A 12,908-nucleotide genomic window follows, 5' to 3' on the forward strand; every position below is an offset into this window, starting at 1 on the left:
GGCATCTCTAACATCTCTGTCACATGGGAAGGCACATGGATGACATCTGCTGGTCCTTCATTCCCAGATTTCATTGCTTTGAGCTTTTCTGGTTGCAGTTGCTTCTCTGAGCATCTGTGGATCCTCTCTTAGCTTCTCCAGGACTTATCTGTATGAGCTTCTCTCAGTTTCATCTCTTTTAAGGGACTCCAGAAAATTAAGGGTTGGTCACTCTTCAGGTTGGGTCATATCACAACTAAACTATTCCATCCAAAAGGTCCTACTCACAATAGGTCTGTACCCACAGGAATGGATTAAAAGAACATGGCCTTTCTGGGGTTACATAACAACTTCAAACCAACATACTATCTGGGTTTTTTTGTTTTTTTTTTTTTAGGTTGTCCTGTTGTTTACTTTGACTTTTACTGAATCCTTAGACAAGTGTGATGTTGAAACAGTTGCCACTGATTTGTTTTTTTATAAGTTTTTAACAGCACAAAGGCTGTTCACACTGAGCAAGCTCTGAACAAGGTCAGATAAAGACAAATCCTGCTTGGGAGCTGGGAATGGGAGTTTTTGGGGAGCTCCAAAGCTATCTGCTCCTTTTAATGACTGCTAGCCTGCTGATTTTCACAGCTAACTTGATTGCATGGCTGTTGGTTTTCAAGGCTACTACAGAGCTCCAGAAAGGTGAATGAGAAGAGGCAAAATGCCACGAAACTTTCTATTCTGATATTTAGCCTTTTTTAAAAAAATAAATAGCCTTTGGGTTGTTGCAAGATTGTTTCTTGTGTTCTGTAAATGTTGATTTTGTCAATTTTGCCATTGTTTTGGTTGATTTTATTGAGGAGTATATTTTTATAGCTCTTTACTCTGCTTTTCCAGAAGTACTTTCTCCTTTATAATCTTAAACAGAGCATCGTATTTTTGATGTTTCATTCTCTTAATCACTGTATATTCACCACATGACAGATTTTACCATTATGAATTGTACAAGTATGCATATGCATCCACAGATATTCCATGTCTATATATACTAGATTGCTATTTCTCAGATTTTCAGAGATACACGAAAGTCATTAAATATATTTGTAGGCTTAAGTGAGTATAGGACAAGTGACTGACCATGAGTGCAAAGTTGCAAAGTTTAGTGTTTTATCTCAAAAAAAAAAAGGGATGCAAAATCTGCATTCAACCCTAGTACATCTGTAGCTTGCTGTAATATATAAGTAATTTTTTAATTACTTAACAGAGATACACCAGAAAAATGTTGTTTCACATAAATCGTCCTGGCAAAGTGAAATTACCATAATGTACTCCAGTTTGAAAAGCACGGGTTTGCACAAGTAGTTTAGAAAGTTCATTCACATTATTGCTGTTTCTTACCATTGTGAAATGGGGCTGGTAGTAGCTGGAAAGTAGATATATGTTCTGGTTTGCTTGCTGCCAGAATGCAAAACATCAGAGATGGATTGGCTTTCAATAAAAGGGGATTTAATTAGTTAAAGTATAGTTCTTCAGAGGAAAGGCAGCTAACTTTCAACTGAGGTTCTTTCTTAATGTGGGAAGGCACCGGGTAATCTCTGCTGGCCTTCTCTCCAGGCCTCTGGGTTCCAACAGCTTTCCCCAGGGTGATTCCTTTCTGCATCTCCAAAGGCCTGGGCTGAGCTGCAAGTGCTGAGATGAGGTATGCTGAACTGCTTGGGCTGTGCTACATTGAGCTCTCTCATTTAAGCACCAGCCAATTAAATCAAACATCATTCATTTCAGCAGGCAGCCTCCTAGCCAACTTCAAGTGTAATCAGCAACAGATGAAATTCACATGCCATTGACTCAGGTCCACAGCAATAGAACTAGGCACTTTCACCTAGCCAAGTTGACACATGAATCTAACTACCACATGTCCATCCCTTGTCAACTTGGCAACTACATGCATCAACTTAAACAATATTAAAGTGCAAAAAATTCTCTTCTGGCTGTGGACCTATAAATCTCCAAACAAATTATCTCGTGCCAATATGCAAAGGAGGGACTGTCATAGGATACAGGTTTTCATTTCCGTAGGGAGAAATTGGAAGGAACGCAGGAGTCACAAAACCTAAGCAATTCTGAAAATCTGCAGGGCAAACACCATTGGATTTCCAAGTGAAAGTCATTTATCGTTTGGGTTTAGAAAGTCACAGTTCCACTCTTTCCAAGGGCCTATGCAGTGATCCGCCTCTTTCCAAATCAAACCTTGGAGGACATTGAGGAGATCACCTTTTTTCAACTCCACCCTCTCCAGGTATCGGGGCCACACCTGGGCTCTCTGCCATTTCCAGGGCACACACTCAACCCCTCCATGTGGTGGCAGCCATATTCTCCCCCGTCTCCAAGGAACATGCTGTACCTTTTCCAAGGCCTGAGGCAACACAGCTCTTCCACTGCAACAAGGTGGGAGACTCATCCTCTCCATGTATATGAATGGGTCCACTCTCCTGGCTAAGGTTTCTTGGCTTCAGACCCAAGCTTCCATCGTTCTCACTCTGCAAACTCCAATTTTTCCCTTTTGTGTCCCCATTTGTCCAGATTGGCAGTGGTTCCATTTACACCAAGTCTCATCAAGCACTCCAGGACTTCTCCATCAATCTTTTCACAGTTCCTCCAAAATCTTCCCATTAGCCATCAAAAAAATTGGTCCAACATGTCTGCTGTTTGCAGACTGCTGCGGGCCCCACTTCTCCAGTACCAAAATCTGTTCTAGTTTGCTAGCTGCCAGAATGCAATATACCAGGAACAGAATGGCTTTTTAAAAGGGGAATTTAATAAGTTGCTGGTTTACAGTTCTAAGACTGAGACAATGTCCCAGTTAAAGCAAGTGTGTAGAAATGTCCAATCAAAGGCATCCAGAGAAAGATACCTTGGTTCAAGAAGGCTGATGAAGTTTAAGGTTTCTCTCTCAAGTCAGGAGGCACATAGTGAACATAGTCAGGGCTCCTCTCTCAGCTGAAAGGGCACATGGCCAACCTGGCATCATCTGCTAGCTTTTCTCCTGGCTTCCAGTTTCATGAAGCTCCCTGGGAGGCATTTTCCTTCTTCATCTCCAAAGGTCGCTGGATCGTGGACTCTCTGCTTCATGTTGCTGCAGCATTCTTTGTTCTCTCCGAATCTCCCTCATTCTCCAAAATGTTTCCTCTTTTATAGGACTTCAGAAACTAGTCAAGGCCCACCCAAATGGGTAGAGACACACCTCCACCTAATCCAGCTTAACAATAACTCTTGATTAAATCACACCTCCAGGGAGATGATCTAATTACAGTTTCAAGTATACAATACTGAATAGGGATTAGAAGAAACGGTTGCCTTTACAAAATGTGCTTAGGATTAAAACATGGTTTTTCTAGGGTACATACATAATTTCAAACCAGCACACTATATTATGGTCAGTAAAGGTCGATCTGGGACTCGTTTTTTATAACTTGGTTGTTTTTTTTCTTTTCTATCCTTTTCTTTCTTTCTACAGAGGGATTTTAATGCTGAGAATTGGAATATAGGTGATGGGAAACCTGAGAAGTAAAAAAAGAGAGTGGTGAGCAATTCAGAGATTAGCAATAACAAGAAGGAAGTAGTGGTAAATGAAAGAATACAGTGGAGAGATGGGACCTGGAGGCTGGAGACCAGGGACCATCATCACTTGGTGGTAACTAGGCTTATCAAGAAGGTCCTGAAGCCATAGAGGTGATTCAGTTTTAGAGAAAAAGACAGGGAGAAATTTTTTGGTTTCTCTCTTTTTCCCATCATCCAGTATAATCTGTCTTCCATTGATGGAACTCAGCCAGAAGCCAGTTGTCAAAGAAAGCTAGTTCTTTATGAATAGAATATAAAACTGTTCTTTAGCATAATTTCCTTACCTATAAAAAAAACCAGTCCAGTGAATTCTAGCTTGTGTTGGTACTGACAAGTAAATTTCTTAGTTGAATGTATTTAAGTATTTGTGTGGTTCGAAAATTTATTAAAAATTTCAAAATGAGTCAACAGTGTAAGCAGTAATAAAACTATCAGTGGTTTGGAAAATAGATATCTCATTATTCCCTTGCTGAGGAGGGCTTTTGATATACCTGAAAAGAAGTTGCTATGACACAAAACCATCTCTTATTTTCAGCAGTTCAGCAGAAGTCATTAAAAGCCCATGTGTGAGATCAGGGTTTGCTTCTAATGATCCAGCAGAGGGGGCCCTAACACATGAATTGTATTTCAGTATGCACTGGTATTTAGAGTTAGTTTTAAAATGGGGAAGCACTTTTAACTAAGTAGCTCCGTTTAACAAAATTGTTAGAAGTTATTAGAAATAATTATCATTTTGTGCAGAGATAGGCAAGGTGGCCAGGGGAGGTGAAGGAGCTTTTACTCTGAGTAAGAACATATTCTTATGCTGCTGTCTGGTCATTAATGTTTGAGTGATTTTGCTATCACAGCAATATGCTTATTCCATTTTTTTTTTAAGTCTATCTTCTCTTCTTCAGTACGGTTGTCACCACCATTACTTTTCTGTTGCATTGTTTTAATAGTGTCATAGCTAGTTTTCCTATCACCTGTCTCTCTCCCCTCAAAGTCATTTCAGATACCTGTTGTCATATTGTGAGATTGATCTTTCTAAAGCAAAGTTCTAATCGCTGTTACTCCTTTCATCCTAATCCCACTTGTATATAAAATTTAAACTGCTTAGCCTGACATTGAAAGTCCTCTCTATATTTTGGCCTCAGGCTACTACTTAGGATTTTCTCCTAACTGTTCTCCATGCAGAGTACACTGTCATGGTTGTAGTTTTTCATAGCTTTGCTTTCCTTCACACTAGATATCGTCTCTCCTGCCTCTGAAAGTCCAAAATATAGCCAGTCTAAAAATCTAGTTCAAATGCCACTTCCCTCGAGATCCCTTCTTTGATTTCCCTTCCTCACTGAAATAATCCGTTCCTTTACTGACTGCCTTTTTAAATTTTGTGTTAAAATTATTTGCATATGTGTCTTGTCATTGTACTAGAGTATGAAGTCTGTAAGTAAGGGTCAGGCATCTTGGCTGGCTCCCCAAGAAAGGCAGATTATTTACCCAACTGTTTTAGCTGTCTATATCATAAAGTGCCAGATAGAAATTCTTTGGGTTTTGCAGACCTAGTAGTGTTGAAACTATTCAAACTTGCCCTCAAAGTGTGAAGTAGCCCTTAGACTATATATAAATAAATAAGCGTGATTGTAGTATAATAAAGCTCTATTTATAAACACTATGATGGGCCAGATTTGGTCCACATGGACTGTAATTTGCTGACCCATAATCTATGTGTTTATTCTCAGAAATACTTAGAATAACCAGTATTTTACAAGTGCTGGTGATGAGATTATTTTATCTGTGGCAGGTTAAACGTGGAACTTCCTTTTAGGTGTTTCTCTGTGATAAGTCCTTGCTCATTTTGCACTGTATAACTAATTTTCTCTTTAATCTTGGCAATTGAATTGCTTATTTCCAACCGTAATGCTCTTGTGAAATCCAGGTTCACATAATTCATATGCCATGAAGAGGCATGATGTGTACGATCTGAAAATTGTTGCTGTAAATATAAATACAAAACTCATTGAACGCTTAAAAAATGGAGTATTAAGTTGAATGAGATAGGTAAAATTTATAAATTTAGTAGTAAGTATAGCAGATATGTCAGATAAAGGGTGGATGATGATAATTGCAGTGGTGTCATTCCGAAGCCGTGGTATAGTCCTTTTGTAGGTTGAGCATTAATTTTTATAAGATGTGAAACACTTATCAAAGCTATAAGGAAGACAAAAACCCCAGCAGAAAAATGGGCAAACACATATATTGACAAACACAGAAGAAATTGATATATCTAATAAACAATAAAAATATTCAGTGCCACTATACTAAAGAAATGTAAATAAGGACAGCAGTGAGGTGCCATTTTTACTATCATATTACTATCATATTAGCAAATAGTTTTTAAAAAAATTATAATGACAAAGTTTGAAATGTATAAGCCTATAGTTTTGCTAGTAGGAATTGATGCACCTTTCTGAAAAGCAGTTTTGCAGTTTGTATTAGTCTTTTAAAAGTAAAGTATTTTTTTAACCAGTGTTATCAGTCAGGAGACAGAAATCATACAAATAATTTTCCTTCTAAAGTTCTATTTTGAAAAAATTGTTAGAAATTTCTATCAAAGATTTACAGATATTCAAAATTATTTATCTCAGGGTTAAAAAAATTGTTAACAATTTTGATCCAAGACTTACAGATGTTAAAAAATATCACGGCTATGACAGTACAGCTACAGAAGGTGTTATGCATGGACATAACAGCTATTAAAATCATAAAATAGCCTGTAGTGAAAAAGTATATAGAAAATTGCGATTAAGTCAAAGGAAAAAAAGAAAGTATTTTAGAATATTAATAATAATTGTCTTTGGGTGATAGATTTAAAAGTGGTTATTTTACTTTGTATACTTTTTCTGTATTTTCCAAACTTTCTACAGTAGTTTTGTAATTAATTTTTTTTTTAATTTGTGGTGAATTTTAGGGATTACCAGTACAGTATTTAGCTCTTAAATCATATTAAGATATAAAAGGAAATGACGTATTTCATATGATAGAAGGCATAATAGTCTTGAAAGTATTTAGAAGAATGAAATAAGATGAAACTAAATAACCAGTGTGCAAAATTTAATACGTATGTATGCAAGTGGAAAAATTACTTTTTAAAAATACTTATCTCTTTATTGATACTTTCTTGTGATTGTCATCTTACTTTACTTCTTTCCCTTAGTTCTGCCTACTTTGAAATCTTATTCTATTAAATCAAACATCTAGTTGCTCTCACAGTCAGTTTCCCCTGCCTGCTTTTTTTTTTTTAACATATTTCTTTGCATGTTTGTAATTTTTGTTAGAAACTGTTTGTTTTAGATAATATATTGTAGCAGCTTTGGGAACTTGTCCCTTCTTTCTGGAGCTTCTTGTTATTTGCTTGCTTATTTATTTAGGACTGGCTGTATTATTTTAATGAAGTCTCTTTCCTACCCCATACACAGTATTTGGTCTTTGATAGTGATATGCTCCCAGTCACCCTGAGATGACAGTGATACTGGTAGGGCTCTCTTCCATGTTTTCTCTGCCTGCTCCCAGCTGTAACAAACTCCTAATTGCCAGCTAATTGCTCTATTGTTACAATACCCTGGGGCATAAATTCCTCTTCAAACAGAATTGTAGCTCCTGGGTGGTTTTTGAGGTTGTTTGATATTTGTTCAGACCTCAAGGAGATCTCCCAGGTGTCTTATTCCATGCAAACTAGCTGGCCCACAGTCTAAACTGTATTTTCATTACAGCCATGAATTTACTTTTGGAGCCTTCCACTGTTTTTAAGAGGACTCTTAGGTTTAAACTTCTTCATGCCCTGTTACAAATGAAATCTTCCTTTGGGACGACATTTGGAGCTGTCTCTTTTAAGGCCTGCAGGCATTGTACTGTGCCATGGGCCTGAAGCTGAGAGTGACTAAGATAATGTTTGGGCTCATTCCTGTCATTTATTTTATATTTTCTATTTACCATGCTTTCTTGTAAATTATTTTTTTCTTTTTAAGCAAACACTTAAAAAAATTATATGTGGTAGATTTACAGAAAAAATATGTAAAAAATACAGCATTGCCATATATCCCCGTTGTTGATAGTTTGCATTAGTGGTGGTACCTTTGTTAAAAATTAATGTAAGATTATTAAAATTGTACTATTATACTCCATCGTTTACATTAGGTACGTTTTTCCCCATATACCACCTTTTTATTAACACCCAGCTTAGTGTGCTATATTTGTTATAATTCGAGGAAGAACATTCTTATAATTGTACTGTAGTCCATCATTTACAGTTGTTAATTATTTCTTGGTTTCTTCTGTTTGTTGCTTTCTGCATCTTCTTTCTTTGTCTTGCATTGCTTTTTCTTCTTGCAATGTATATTCACAAGTAATTATTTTAAATTGTCCCTGCAGATGGTAATTTTGGGTCCTTGCACATTTATAGATGCCTTTATTTTGTCATCATACTTAAAACATGGTTTGGCTATGTATAGGATTCTAATTTCAAAATTATTTTCCTTCAGAACTTCAAAATAATGCTCTATTTTCCTTTTGTATCCAGTGTTGCCAAGTGGAGAAATGTGATACCAGTCTGATTCTTCTTTGTAAGTAATCTCCATCCCCACTGCTCTTCACCGCATGCTGTTAGGATTTTTCTCATTATCTTGATATTCTGAAATTTCACCAAAAAATATCTAGGCTCAGCACTTGGTGAGTTCTTCAGTTTGAGTGCTTGTAACTTTTCCATTTCAGAGAATGTTCTAGTTTGCTAGCTGCTGGAATGCAATATACCAGAAATGGAACGGCTTTTTAAAAGGGGAATTTAGTAAGTTGCTAATTTACAGTTCTAAGGCCAAGAACACGTTCCAGTTAAAACAAGTCGATAGAAATATCCAATCTAAGGCATCCAGGGAAAGATACCTTGGTTCAGGAGGGCCGATGAAGTTCAGGGTTTCTCTCTCATCTGAGGAGGCACATGGCAAACACGGTCAGGGTTTCTCTCTCACCTGGAAAGGCACGTGATGAACACGGCATCATCTGCTAGTTTTCTTTCCTGGTTTCTTGTTTCATGAAGCACCCTGGGAGGCATTTCCCTTCTTTATCTCCAAAGGTCTCTGGCTGATGGACTCTGCTTCTTGTGGCTGTATCATCCTGCTCTCTCAGAACCTCTTCTTTTCCCCAAAATATTTCCTCTTTTATAGGATTCTGGTAAAGTAATCAAGACCCACCTGGAATGGGTGGAGACGCATCTCCATCTAATCCAGCTTAACAACCACTCTTGATTGAGTCACATGTCCAAGGAGATGATCTAATTAAAGTTTCAAGCATGCCATGCTGAATAGGGATTAGAAGAAATGGGATTAGGATTAAAACATGGCTTTTCTAGGGTACATACACCTTTCAGACCAGCACATTCCACTCTCTGGACCCTAAAAAAGGCATGTTTTCCCATATACAAAATACATTCATTCCATCACAATATCAGAAAACTTAAACCATTTCTGTAACATTACAAATACAATACAAGGTTAAAACCAGTACAAAGTCTTAAAGTTAGTTACAGGCATGGTTTGTCCTAAAGCAAAGTTCTTTTCTGACTCTGGACCTATAAAAACTCAAAATAAGTTATTTGTTGCCAACATACAAAGGAAGAACATTCATAGGATACATATACCCATTTCCATAGGGAGGAAGGAACACAGGAGTTGCCAGACCCGAGCAGTTTCAAAAACCTGCAGGGCAAACTCCATTAAATTTCAGAGTCTGAAAGTCATTTATCTTCTGGCCTCTGGAAAGTGGCATTCCCACTGTTTCCAAAGGCCTACACAGAGGCCTGCCTCTCTCTGAACACAACCTTGGAGGACATTGGGGAAACCACCTTTTTCTCGGCTCCACCCTCTCCAAGCATCGGGGCTGCACCTGGGCTCTCTTCCATCTCTGGGGCACACGCTTAACCCCTCCATGTGGTGGTAGCCAGGCTCTCCCCAAACCCAAGGAATGTGCTTCACCCTCTCCAAGGCCTGAGATGACATGACTCTTCCACTACAAGGTGGAAGGCCCATCCTCTTCCTTTGGGGTAAACTCACCCTCTCCATGGGCTTGGATGGGTCCACTCTCCTGGCCCGAGGCGTCTTGACTTCAGTCCCCGGCCTCCATGGTTTTGCCTTTGGAGTTATTTTTCCTCCATTGTGTCCCTTCTTTGTGCTTTCCAGTCTTGACTGGCAGTGTTTCTCTTTATAAAGATCCCACAACACTCTCAGCTTTCTATGCAGTAGCCTTTGATCATGCCCATCAGACAAGGATTTTCCACAAACCCTTCCTGATTAACTCCATGTGCAATCCTGGCTTTTTCTGATATGGCTGGCTGGTTCTACGTTTGCTAAATCCTCATATGAGGTACCACTCTCTGGAATCTCCTGTCCTGGAAGCCCAGAATTTTCCAGAACAGCAGTTTCTGGCTTCTTTGTACCCAAGAGTTCAGTTTTCAGTTTATCTCTTTCCTGTCATATTTCACTGTAAACTGCAAGGGGAAACCAGGCTGTGCTTTCCACATTTAATTTGGAAATCTCTTTCGCTTAAATATCCAAGTTCATGGCTTTTAAAATCTGTCTTCCAGCCAAAGTCATTAGTCAATTTTGCCAGATTATCTGCTATTTTAAAACAAGGATCACCTTCCTTTCAGTCTGCAATAATACAGGCCTTAATTTTTGTCTAAAACCTGGTCAGAGGTATCTTTAGAGTCCACATTTCTAGCAACAGTCTCTTCAGAGCATTCTAGTCCTTCTCTATCAAGCCTTCACAACTCCTCCAGATTCTTCCCTTTATCCATTTGAAAAACCACCCCAACATGTTTGGTATTTGCAAACCGCAGCAGCACCCCACTCCTGGTACTGAAATCTGTTCTAGTTTGCTAGGTGCCAGAAGGCAGTATGCCAGAAACAGAATGACTTCTAAAAAGGGAAATTTAATAAGTTGCTAGTTTATAGTTCTAAGGCCAAGAATGTGTTCCAGTTAAAACAAGTCTATAGAAATGTCCAACCTAAGGCATCCAGGTAAAGATACCTCGGTTCAGGAAGGTTGATGAAGTTCAGGGTTTCTCTCTCATCTAAGGAGGCACATGGAAACACAGTCAGGGTGTCTCTCTCATCTGGAAAGGCACATGGTGAACATGGTGTCATCTGCTAGCTTTCTCTCCTGGCTTCCTGTTTTGTGAAGCACCCTGGGAGACGTTTTCCTTCTTCATCTCCAAGGATCACTGGCTGGTAGATTCTGCTTCTTGTGGGTATATTGTTCTGTTCTCTCAGAACCTCTTCCTTTCTCCAAAATGGTTCCTCTTTTATAGAATTCCAGTGAAGTAATCAAGACCCACTTGGAATGGGTGGAGACACATCTCCGCATAATCCGCTTAACAACCACTCTTGATTGAGTCACAACTCCAGGGAGATGTTGTAATTAAAGTTTCGAACATGCAGTGCTGAATAGGGATTAGAAGAAACAGCTGTCTTTTCAAAATGGGATTAGGATTAAAACATGGCTTTTCTAGGGTATATACACCTTTCAAACCAGCACAGAGATATTTTCTTCTCTTATTGCTTTGAAGAGTCCCTCCCCTTCATTCTCTATTTGGTCCTTCTGTAATTCCTATTAGGCTGCTTTTAGAGTATCTGCTTCTCCATGTCTCTCAATCTTTTTTTATTTTTAAGATTTTCCATCTTTTTTTTTCAGTGCATTTTGGGAGAATTCTTTCACTCCATCATTCACTAATTTGAATTCAGTTTTGTTCATTCTCCCATTCATTTTTAAAATTTCAGTTATTATGATCTTTTTTTCAATATCACTAGTTGATTCTTTTTTATAAATGCAAAATCCTTTTTAAGTATTATCTCAAAGTGTTCCTCTGAGGGGTAAATTGTAATTATTGAGTTTTTTGCTGCTTTCATTTTGTTGGTATTCAGCAATTTAAAAATGATTGAAAAGTTTTGGTTTGCTCATCTTTATATTTGAGATTTTGGCCAGGTCTGTCTGTTACTTTTGTCTGTTTGTAAGAGAGATGGCACATGTCATTGGGTCGGTATACTGCTGCATGCCTAACAAAGTTGGAGTTTTTCCTACGTGCCTCCACGCCAGTCATCCAAGGCATTTTTCCAACTCAAGCTCCTGTAGTCACTGTTTTCAACTAAGGAAATACCTGTTATTTGCCTTTTTCTGAAAAAAGTAATATGCGGGATAATCTTGCATTGCTTCTTCTAATGCAGAAACCCCAACTAATGCCCTCTACTTTCTCCTCTTTATATCCCTTAGTTCAGGATATGTAGTACCCTTGGAATCATTCTCACCTTTTTTAGGAGTCAGCCTCTCTGAGGAGTTTGGTTTCTTGCCTTTTAGTTTTAAGGAATTTCTCATAGTTTCTGGTCTACTGAGGATATCCCTTCTTGGTTATGGATTTCTTTCTGTTATTCAGAGGAATCAGTAGGAAAGGAAAGACTGCAGCATGTGTTAATTTGCCAACTAGAATAGAAGTTTTGTATTGTTTTTCTAGCTTGAAGATCTTGAGCAATAGTTTAATATTTCTTAACCTCAGTTTCCACATTTAATAAAAGTTATCTTTTATAATTGTCTCTGCTTAAAGTCTTTTTTTTTTTTTTGCATGGGCAGACACTGGGAATTGAACCTGGGTGTCTGGCATGGCAGGTGAGAACTCTGTGTGCTGAGTCACCGTGGCCCACCCCTTAAAGTTTATTTTAAGGATTAGAGATGGATAAGTGCCTAGTACAGTACATGGCACATAGTAGAAGCATAGTCAGTATAGCTGTATTACTATAATGATAACATCTTGATGTTTGTAATAATTATCATAATTAATCATTAGTGATCTGAAAGTTTCCAGTGGTGACTCCATCTTACTTTGTATTTGATAGTCATATTCGGGTACTTGTCTTTTCTGTGACCTTTTAATAGTCTTTCCAGTTTGAGTTTTAGCCATTTGCTTAAACCCATTATATTAGAAAACTTTCATAAAGTAGAAATATATACAATTATATATGTTAATTATTATTTTATTTGGTTTATATACAGTTTAATTGAACCCCTATTTAACTGATGATTTCTGACTAGAAGATAGTAAAAGCTTTTCTCTCAAATTTCCAAAATTTTAAATAATAAAAATTGGTATCTAGTTTCCCAAAAGTATGCATATCTCTTCATACACTGACAGGCTTTGATATTTCCTATTCCAGCTTTACCATAAAAATCATTTAAAATATTTTTCCTGTATTTTCATGTTGTGCTTTAGTGTGTGTAATCAGACAAAAAGCAATAATCCCCCA

At 37.8% G+C, this 12,908-nt stretch overlaps 1 protein-coding gene across 4 annotated transcripts in view; it reads left to right on the forward strand.

The window, feature by feature from the left end:
- NSRP1 (nuclear speckle splicing regulatory protein 1) overlaps positions 1 to 12,908 on the forward strand; it is an 80,617-nt gene that overhangs the window by 21,682 nt on the left and 46,027 nt on the right. The window contains exon 3 of one of the 4 annotated variants that reach the window (XM_077165415.1): positions 8,144 to 8,186. The exons of the other annotated variants lie outside the window; for them this stretch is intronic. The gene's annotated coding sequence lies outside the window, so the exon portion shown is untranslated. The remainder of the gene's footprint in view (positions 1 to 8,143; positions 8,187 to 12,908) is intronic. 4 annotated transcript variants of the gene reach the window in all.

This window comes from Tamandua tetradactyla, chromosome 6, assembly GCF_023851605.1.
Source record: "Tamandua tetradactyla isolate mTamTet1 chromosome 6, mTamTet1.pri, whole genome shotgun sequence".
In the NCBI taxonomy this organism is placed as follows: Eukaryota; Metazoa; Chordata; class Mammalia; order Pilosa; family Myrmecophagidae; genus Tamandua; species Tamandua tetradactyla.